Source organism: Ailuropoda melanoleuca, chromosome 14, assembly GCF_002007445.2.
Source record: "Ailuropoda melanoleuca isolate Jingjing chromosome 14, ASM200744v2, whole genome shotgun sequence".
In the NCBI taxonomy this organism is placed as follows: Eukaryota; Metazoa; Chordata; class Mammalia; order Carnivora; family Ursidae; genus Ailuropoda; species Ailuropoda melanoleuca.
In genome coordinates this window covers 14,891,181-14,900,759 of record NC_048231.1, presented here as the reverse complement: position 1 = coordinate 14,900,759, position 9,579 = coordinate 14,891,181, and the positions used below count along the sequence as shown (strand labels likewise).

General features: G+C 42.9%; 1 protein-coding gene across 10 annotated transcripts in view; it reads left to right on the top strand.

The window, feature by feature from the left end:
- Positions 1–9,579, top strand: part of ENTPD5 (ectonucleoside triphosphate diphosphohydrolase 5 (inactive)) — a 46,359-nt gene that overhangs the window by 436 nt on the left and 36,344 nt on the right. The gene's annotated exons all lie outside the window — the stretch shown is intronic.

Here is a 9,579-nt window from a genome sequence, read left to right as displayed (position 1 = left end):
GTGTGCGGGCAGCGGGGACGCGGCTGGGCAGGCTGGCCGGCGGGGGTTCGAAACAGGCCCGCCAGGGGCGGCAGCGTCCTGCAGGCCGGGCGTTTCCGGCGGCGCGACAGTCGGTGCACCCTAGCCTCAGGAGGCTTGCTTCCCTGGGGGTCCGTACGCCCCGCCGCGGGCGTCGGAGCGCCACCCCGCGCCGGCTTTGCAGCGTTTCCCCCGTTGCCGGCGGGGCCACCCCTTGCCTCACGCCGCAGCCAGCGTGGCCGAGGCCGCCCTGCTCCGCCTCGTCCTCTCCCGAAGCTGCCCTGACTCTTTTGGTTTCCTTCTCTCTCTCCTAGCTCCTAACTCTGGCTAATTCTGTAAGGGATGGCGCATTCAGCGGACTTGCCACGCCAAACCCTTTTTGGGGAGGCTGTGGAGGACTTTTCCGAGGGCGGTGGTTGGGAGTGAGGCTGGCAGCCTCCTCTGGGCAGCGCGTGCCGGCGTCCGAGAAAAGTGCTGTCAGCTGGGGTCGGAGAGGCTCAGACGTGGAGAAAAGTGTTGTCACCTGGGGTGGGAAAGGCGGCGGGACCACGAGAAGAGCTCTGGGCTCAGGCCCTCCTCGGCTCCTCCTGTCCCATGTATCCGACGCTGCCCGCCCAGAACGGCCCCAGATTCCCATTTGCTGATACCTGACTCGTCCGCAGCCCCCTTTTCTGCAAGTTGCATACAGTTGGAACTTCGGCCGTTTGGTGTTTGGTTGGTTGTTTGGTTGGTTTTTTTTTTTTTCCTGAGCACATCTGTGAAAAGGCGTACTCAAAAGTATTCTTTTTCAGAGGAGGAGCTCTGTGATTATGCCTTCATTCTGTGAGACTTAATGAGTCAGTGAGGACCATCGGGAATTCGGGGTGCCGGGACAACGCTTAGGAAACTTGTGACTGAAGCTCTGCTATGCGTTATCCTACATTTCAAATTTAATTTAAGGTTTCTTTAAAAACTTTGTACATCTTCCCTCTCCATTTCTCGAGGTCTTTGTCCTGATGTCCCCTTCCTTTATTTTTTCCCCTCCAGTTGTGTAGCTTCTGTTTTTGAATTCTGCAGATAGAGGGAACATGCTGATTTGTTAACGAGCGCTGAAAGTCTTTTTAGACACAGCGTGTGTTAGTATGATCTTAGCTTATCCCCCGCTTTTTTCCAGTGTAGTTGATTCACAGTGTTATATTTGTTTCAGGTGTACAACATAATGATTCACCTTCTATGTAGCTTCTGCTATGCTCACCACACGTGTAGCTACTGTATATCAATGTAAAATGTTATTACAGTATCATTGTATTTTCTATGCAGTAACTTATTCCCTAAGTCTTTTATTATTCATTCTGATGTAGGGAAATGTTGGGGTTTGGAGCTGATGGCCAAGAAAGAATTCTTGAGACATCTTTGGTGCAAAAAGGTGGCTTTATTAAAGCACGGAGACAGGACCTGTTTTCTGTGGCCAGAAAAAGCTGCACTGAGGTTGTGAGGAGTGGCCAATTATATACTTTCAAGTTGGGAGAGGGGCAGGGATAGCTTAAGTCTCTAAGGAATTTTGGAAGCAAGGTTTCCAGGAGCTTGAGGGGGCTAGCTATTGTTAGGAAAAGGTCATTTATTACTGTCTGGTAAACCTTTAGTCATGAGACCTTTGAGCTGTGTATCAGTGGGCCATATCCTTAGGGGATGATTGCCAACATGTATCTTTGTGGGGGAATAGAGATAAAGGAAGTTTACAAAGGAATTTTATATATTCGAGTAGACTCACAGGAATTCCCCCCCCCCCCCCGGGGTTGGGCTAAGATTGCCTTTTGCCCTTAGCAAAGTACTAACTATGGAGGCAGTTGTGTTCCTGCAGGAATGTCACTCTGCCTGTTTCAAGGACTTGTCAATGGGCTGTAAGTAGTAAGGAGATTTAAATTTTTAACTTTCACTTTTGTTTCCCATATCATTCCCCCCTGAAAAATTTTGATCCTTAAATCTTTAAGGTTGCTGAGGGTGGCAGGTCTCTTCTTCTATAACTTCTTCTAGCTGAATAGAGGGGTAGGGATGTCCCTACCTATGGGTCAACATCGGTCAGTTGGGGACTTATACATATATGGAAGTTACAAAAGGCAGAGGCAGCTGAATCCAAGGGAGACGGCATGTATGGGTCTCTTTCTGATGACAGAAAGGATCATCAGTTGGTTTGAAGTTATGGCAGTGATGGAGTCTCGGTACCAGGTGGAGAGACATGGGAGGAAACAGCAAAATGTGATTAGAATAACAAAAAAAGAAGCCCAAGTAAGAGTCCTTTGACGGTTGACAAAATCCTTCTCCGGTCCAGGAGTTTAACCAGTCATTAAAGGAAAGAGAGGGATCGTTTAAAGTGCCAATTTGAGAATTCATATCAGTTAGAAACCCAGAAATATTTTTGTGATAATCTGGAATGTATACATGGCATTCTGTTTTTGCAATAGCACAAGTTTCACCTTGTGCAGCAGCCAAAACAGCTAATGCTGTTCTGTTTTTTAAAATTGCTTTGTGCATTTGTATTACTTAAGTATTTAATAGAGAAATGTCATTTTGAGTGTCATTTAGGGCTTTGTATACTTACTAAGAGCTTCCATGTGCCAAACATTCTCCAGTTCCAAAGAGGGAACAGATATGGAGGCTAGGTTGTCATACCAATGAAACACAGAATGTAGTCACCGTTGTTTAAAATTTGGGAGGTTGATTGGGTTGGTAATGGTTTTAATAATGTGTCTGTGCATCCAGGCAAAACTCAAGGTACTGTGGTCTATCCAGCCGGGGGGAAGCTATGGACATGAGGTAGAGCCTCATGCCTGTGGGTCCCGTTAAGAGCTAGCCATCTAATTCTGGGCCTCCTTGAACTGCAATCAAGGGCCATTTGGTTTTGGAAGGCCACCTTTTGAATTTGTGGGTGACTACAGGTTGGGTCTGGTTAAAGGTGGCTGTTGTATGCTCAGCTAAACCCTCTGTTTGCAATTTTATATCAGTAGAGGTAATTCCTGGGATAAATATAACTAAGGAATAAAACCATCAAGAAGCCGTCTTTGAGGTCTAGCTTTAATCGTATACTAATTATGAGGAATCACTGGCAAGTGGGAGAAGACTTGTCTCAGGAGACATAAGTGCATCACCTAATCCGATCATAGGAAAGGTGGGGTCATCCTTTATCTCCACAAGTCCCTAGTTAACCCCATAGGGTGGGGTATGCTCTGCTTTTAAGGAGTGATTTTGTCGTCCCAGCCACACAGAATTGGTCAAGGTGATAGTTGAGTTACACAGTCATTGGGAATCAATCCCTTTTTCCAGCTGTTCAAATAATCATATGCCCATGGGGTCCTGTTATTATTCCTACAGAATAACCAGCACGAAGACTGTCTATACATGATCTATTGTGGCAATTTCTCTGAAGTTACCTCAAGTTGTCTAGCTCAGGCAAACAACATTCAAAGGCAATCAGAACTAGAATTTAACATCCGCAAAGGTGTGTTATTGAAACATACTTTTTCTCTCTAAAATCACCATTATTTCCAGAGATGGATAAATTATGGCCAGTTTGTAAAACAAGTTCAATTTTAACAAATTTGGTCTATTTTTATAAGCTCAGCAAGAATAGCGATTGGCCATATAGATCTTTTAAAATCTGCTGCTGGAACTTTTCATAAGGAATCTAGATTGAACTTTTAGTACCCTCTAGGCCAGAAGCCAAGCCAAGTTCTTGCCATCAGATGTGCCTGCAATATCTGTAGATTTGGGTGAATTTCTCCTCATGAGGTCCCCAAAGTATCCTGAGGTCCCTGCACCTGCCAGGAATTGACATTCTTTTCTCATCTGGTAAGACTTCTGGGAACTCTGTAAGCAAGGTATCAGGCCAGCATNCCCACTCCCCTCCCCTCTGAAGTCCTCAATTTGTTTCTCATAGTCCATAGTCTCTCATGTTTCATTCCCCCTTCTGATTACCCCCCCTTTCTTTATCCCTTTCTTCCCCTACCGATCATCCTAGTTCTTATGTTCCATAGATGAGAGAAATCATATGATAATTGTCTTTCTATGCTTGACTTATTTCACTTAGCATTATCTGCTCCAGTGCCGTCCATGTTGCAGCAAATGTTGAGAATTCGTTCTTTCTTATAGCTGAGTAATATTCCATTGTATATATGGACCACAGCTTCTTAATCCAGTCTTCTGTTGAAGGGCATCTCGGCTCCTTCCACGATTTAGCTATTGTGAACAATGCTGCTATGAACATTGGGGTGCATATGGCCCTTCTCTTCACTACGTCTGTATCTTTGGGGTTAACACCCAGTAGTGTGATGGCTGGGTCATAGGGTAGCTCAATTTTTAACTTTTTAAGGGACCTCCACACTGTTTTCCACAGTGGGGCCAGCATTTCTTAAGGGGCTTTATGACTCCATGTTTCATAGTCCACCTCAATTCCTGAAAGCTCTTTGGTCATATCTGAATCTATGCATGTCTTTCTCAAATATGACATTCTAATCAAAGCCTTGGTAAAATAACCAGTGTTTCCAGTGGTGTTCTGTTACAACGAGAATAGATTCTTACTGAACTTATGCAAATGACTATGATTGCCATGGAAGAAAGAATACTTACTGAGACCTTTTGAATTTCAGGGGGTTCTGGTAGAAAAGTTAAATGCTTCAATTTGTTCACAAATGAATACTTTATCATATTTCTATAAGTCATAGATATCTTAAGAAAAAGTTTCCTTAATCTGGAATAGTAAACATTAGAGAATCAGCAGGGTTTCAAACAAGATTCACAAAACTATAATCATCCTTTTCAGTTCATTTTGTCCCATGTTACTAATTCTTGTTTAGTTTGAATGCAGCCTTTCAGTTAGTTTTGGAAATTCTTAATCCATTTCAGTTTTATGATTGTAAAGATATTGAATACCTGTATTTGTCAAAAAAGTCCTTTATATGAATCTCCTTGAAGACAAAACTCATTTTGCAAGAGAATGAGAACAATTAGAAATGACAAAAACTCAGAAATGGACATTGTTAATGATCTGATGAGAGTTCATTGTGATGCAGTTGGCAAGGAAATTCAGTTATTTCTGTGACACAGAACACTTAAATAATCAGAATATGGAGTGATGACCTTTTACCAGAACTAATATACCATATAAAGAAGTCTAATTAGTCAAAGAGACTTCGGTTTATGATTTAAATCTTGGGGAAACTTGTTAAAACCTTAGAAAGTTTTAAAGTGCAGGCCTAAATAGGATTACAGTTGTTAAAGACCTGATAAAACATAGGAACTGGTTTGTCTGGACAGACAAGAGAAAACAACTTTGTTTATATTTTCTTTTTTTTAAGATTTTATTTATTTATTTGACAGAGACAGCCAGCGAGAGAGGGAACACAATCAGGGGGAGTGGGAGAGGAAGAAGCAGGCTCCCAGTGGAGGAGCCTGGTGTGGGGTTCGAGCCCAGGACTCTGGGATCACACCCTGAGCCAAAGGCAGACGCTTAACGACTGCACCCAGATGCCCCGTTTATATTTTCTTATCAAGAGCAGACCAACAATCCAAGAAAACTTGTCTTTTGAACAGAGAAAGCAGAATTTCAGTCTTATACCAGTGTATTTTTAAAATCCATTCATTTCAACTTTGTCCTGACCACACATAAAATTCCTTTTCAAAGATTTCCCCGCAAAACCTTTTACAGCTTTCCTTTGCATTCAGATTTTGTCCCAAGCCATGTCTCTCCAAACAACCAGTGTCATTTTAGGACAAAATTACCATCTTTTACCTTCAACAAAAATGTATTTTTTTTAAAGATTTTTTATTTATTTGACAGAGATAGAGACAGCCAGCGAGAGAGGGAACACAAGCAGGGGGAGTGGGAGGAAGAAGCAGGCTCATAGCAGAAGAGCCTGATGTGGGGCTCGATCCCAAAACGCTGGGATCACACCCTGAGCCGAAGGCAGACGCTTAACTGCTGTGCCACCCAGGCGCCCCAACAAAAGTGTATTTTTATTCCTTATATCTTTCTTACACGTACAGAGTTGCTTGCCTTATTTCTATCAGTCTTAATTACATTTTGCAGAATTTTGACTCTTAGAAACTTAGTCTCCAGTGAAAACTTAGTAACCAGTTGTGAACTGTTACATCAAAATTCTTTAGATAGTAAATTTATGAATCAGTTAAGCATAAAGCATGTTTTCCAACAGACCCAAATATCCTTAGTTTCTCTGCCATAAGAAGTCAAAAGCACAAACCTATGTTCAGTAATCAGTGCTTTAGCACTTTATCCTATTTGGAGAAGACCTAGATGTTCAATGAATTCAATCCCACTTTATCATCCAAGCAAAACTTTAAAGTTTCAGGTTACTGAAGGACTTTGAAAGCAATCTTAACAATTACCCTTGAAAATTTTGAGACGACAAAATTAACCATTTTAAGTCCTCTCTTTGGTAACAAATTGCAGCAGAGATAACATGAGTTTATTTGACCTTCAGTAATTCCTGGTAGAATGAAAGTTGCATATTTAATGTTGATGACTCTAAAGACGTGTCTTTTAATTAAACCAACAAACTTAATTAAATACCGAATTATGTTCCACCTGGGTCCACTGTAAAAGTCCATTTGTTCCCCACTGTCAGTTTTTACCTGGGGCACTGGTGGGGAAATCTGAAGTGGGCAGTGTTAACTCCAGGGGAGCTCTCTTCTGTCCTTGGCACGAGGGGAGGAAAAGGAGCCAATGGTGCTGGAGGCCCTGAGGATGGTATAGAAACCAGTTATGCAGGCAGCGCCCAAGATGGTGTAGAAACAGGAGGAGGGGAAGGTGGTTCTAAACCTCGTCAGCTTGGACAGATGAACTGACACCATGGTTTTTTCCCGCCAAAGTGGAAACATGCAGTTCACATCAGGCCGGAGAAGACAGTGAATTTCCCTGAAACAAAGGGAGTGGTAGCTGCTTGGGAATATTCCTTAAAGTCCCCGTCCTGAAGTAGACTGACTACAGTTGGCTCTAATTATAGTCATTGACCTGGGAAATGAGGGAGAAGCCCCCCACATCTATTAGGAGGAGGAACAGTGAGAGTCAGTTACATTCATTAGGAATGGCCTGTGTTTGCTCTAGCAACCTGGGTTCTATCAGGAGGAGGTCTGTTTAAATAATTATCATCATCATTATCATATCAGGAGGGAGTTCACTAGCCTGGTTACTGACCAAACGTGTTCTGCAAGAGGTCCTTAGGTCTGGGTCCTGATTTAGAACCTTGATGGCCTGGACCTAGGGTATCTCTGCACATTTTTCCTGTTGCCTATAGAACAGATCTAACTGAGACCCTACTGAGGCCATGCAGTCTCATACATGATCAGTCCTTTGCTAAATTTTGCAGTCTGAATTGTTTCCAGTGGGTTAAAATGGATCCCAAGGGAGAGACCTTGGGAACTGAAGAGAGAAGATCCATACCAAGAAAATCCTCCCCTCCCCCCCAATTCCTGAGTGGGATGCCACCCAGGACATGTCAGAGGTTCCTGGTGTCAAAGTGGCCAGAGATGTCCCTTGAACAAAGGCGATATGATCACTGCCCTGCTGTTAAAGGCCCGGGAGGAGGGATGGTAGAGTGCCCCCCCCACTTCCCCATCACATTGTAGACTGCAAAATGGGTCACAGTGTATGGACTGAGATACCATGCCTTGAAGGTCATGCCATGAAGACCATACCTTATTTTACCTTGCCTTGAAGGTCATGCCAGAAAGGCCATGCTTTATTTTATCTTGCCTTGAAGAAACTGCTGTTTTTAACAACCATGGGAAACATTAGAAAAGTTTTATAAGGCGAAGTTACCCAATATTGTAGCTTAAGTAGTTAGTAGAAAACATTGACAGAAAACAGTAAAGATAGAAATCTGTCATGGTCTAAACAATATTCCAACACGTGTAGTCTTTACTGCTAACTTCTCTAGGAAACATCCCTGGTAGGGTTTTAATTCAACGGGTACTGGTTTTGGCCAGTTCCAAGTGGAGGTCCCTTGGCCAGAAGCGGCTAGACCAGAGATGTGAAGGGGATCACAGACCAATGAGGAGGAAACCTCATGGGGGTGTCTTAAGATCAGCAGCTGTCCTGGTCACTTAGGTGACTGTCCCTTGCCCAAGACAGACAACTTTGATAACGACAGGAATAAAGAGAGGGCATCAAGTTTCTGGGCCTTATTACCATTCTGGCAGGGTACTAACTTCCAGCCAAAAGGCAATCTTTCTCCTCCCCGTAGAGTAGCCATGGGCTATAAGATGGCAGCCTGAGCAATCAATATGAAAAGTGTTCAATAAGACCGTAGTCCTTGAAAAGCCCCTGGAATGAAAGTAGAGGAAGAGAAGTGAAAGTACTCAGCAAGTTTGCACTGAGGCTCGGAGTCCAGATGAGAAGACTGAGCCTCACGTTGGACACGAAATGATCTAGGAAAATGTTGGGGTTCGGTGCTGATGGTCAAGAAAGAATTCTTGAGACAGCTTCGGTGCAAAAAGGTGGTTTTATTAAAGCACGGAGACAGGACCTGTGGCCAGAAAAAGCTGCACTGGGGTTGTGAGGAGTGGCCAATTACAGACTTTCAAGTTGGGAGTGGGGTAGGGATAGCTTAAGTCTCTAAGGAATTTTGGAAGCAAGGTTTCCAGGAGCTTGAGGGGGCTAGCTATTGTTAGGAAAAGGTCATTTATTACTGTCTAGTAAACCTTTAGTCATGAGACCCTTCAGATGTATATCAGTGGGCCATATCCTTAGGGGATGATTGCCAACATGTATCTTGGTGGGGGAATAGAGATAAAGGAAGTTTCCAAAGGAATTTTTATATATTCAAGAGACTCACAGGATGGGGGGTGGGGATGGACTAAGATTGCCTTTTGCCCTTACCAAAGTACTAACATGGAGGCAGTTGTGTTCCTAGAGGAATGTCACTCTACCTGTTTCAAGGACTTGTCAATGGACTGTAAGTAGTAAGGAAATTTAAATTTTCTCTTTTGCCTTTGTTTCCCACATCAATTACACAGCTAGAAGCTTGTATCTCCTACTCCCCTTCACCTCGTTTGCCCAGCCCTCCACCTCCTCCCCTCTGGTGGCTTACTGTATTTCTGGCGCATTTTCCTTCTATTTGTATGTCACAGTCTGGTGGGTCCATGGTGGAATCACCATACACTGAAGGAATTTCATCAGATATGGAATCCATAAAGTTACAATTAGTTTTTGTCTGAGGTTCTGAAAATGCATCCTATTGATAACTTGCAGAAAAGAGAGGTTAGGGCATCTTCTATACAGGCCGTATATTTGGAATTCTAAAAATTGGTTGTTGTATAATATGAAAGTCACCCAAGACTTTCCTTGTTTGAACACAGGCCCATAGACTCATTTATAAACATGAAAATTTGATTGTAACAATATTATTTCTTAATATACAAATAATACTTTAAATTGCATGTACTTTATAGTTTTTTTTTATCATACATTTTTATTGACCATGTGTTTGGTTTGTAGTTAAAACTATTGTGATATGACTATGGCTAAGAGAAATGCCCGTATTTATACTGTAGTAGAGGTGGTTCTGGAAT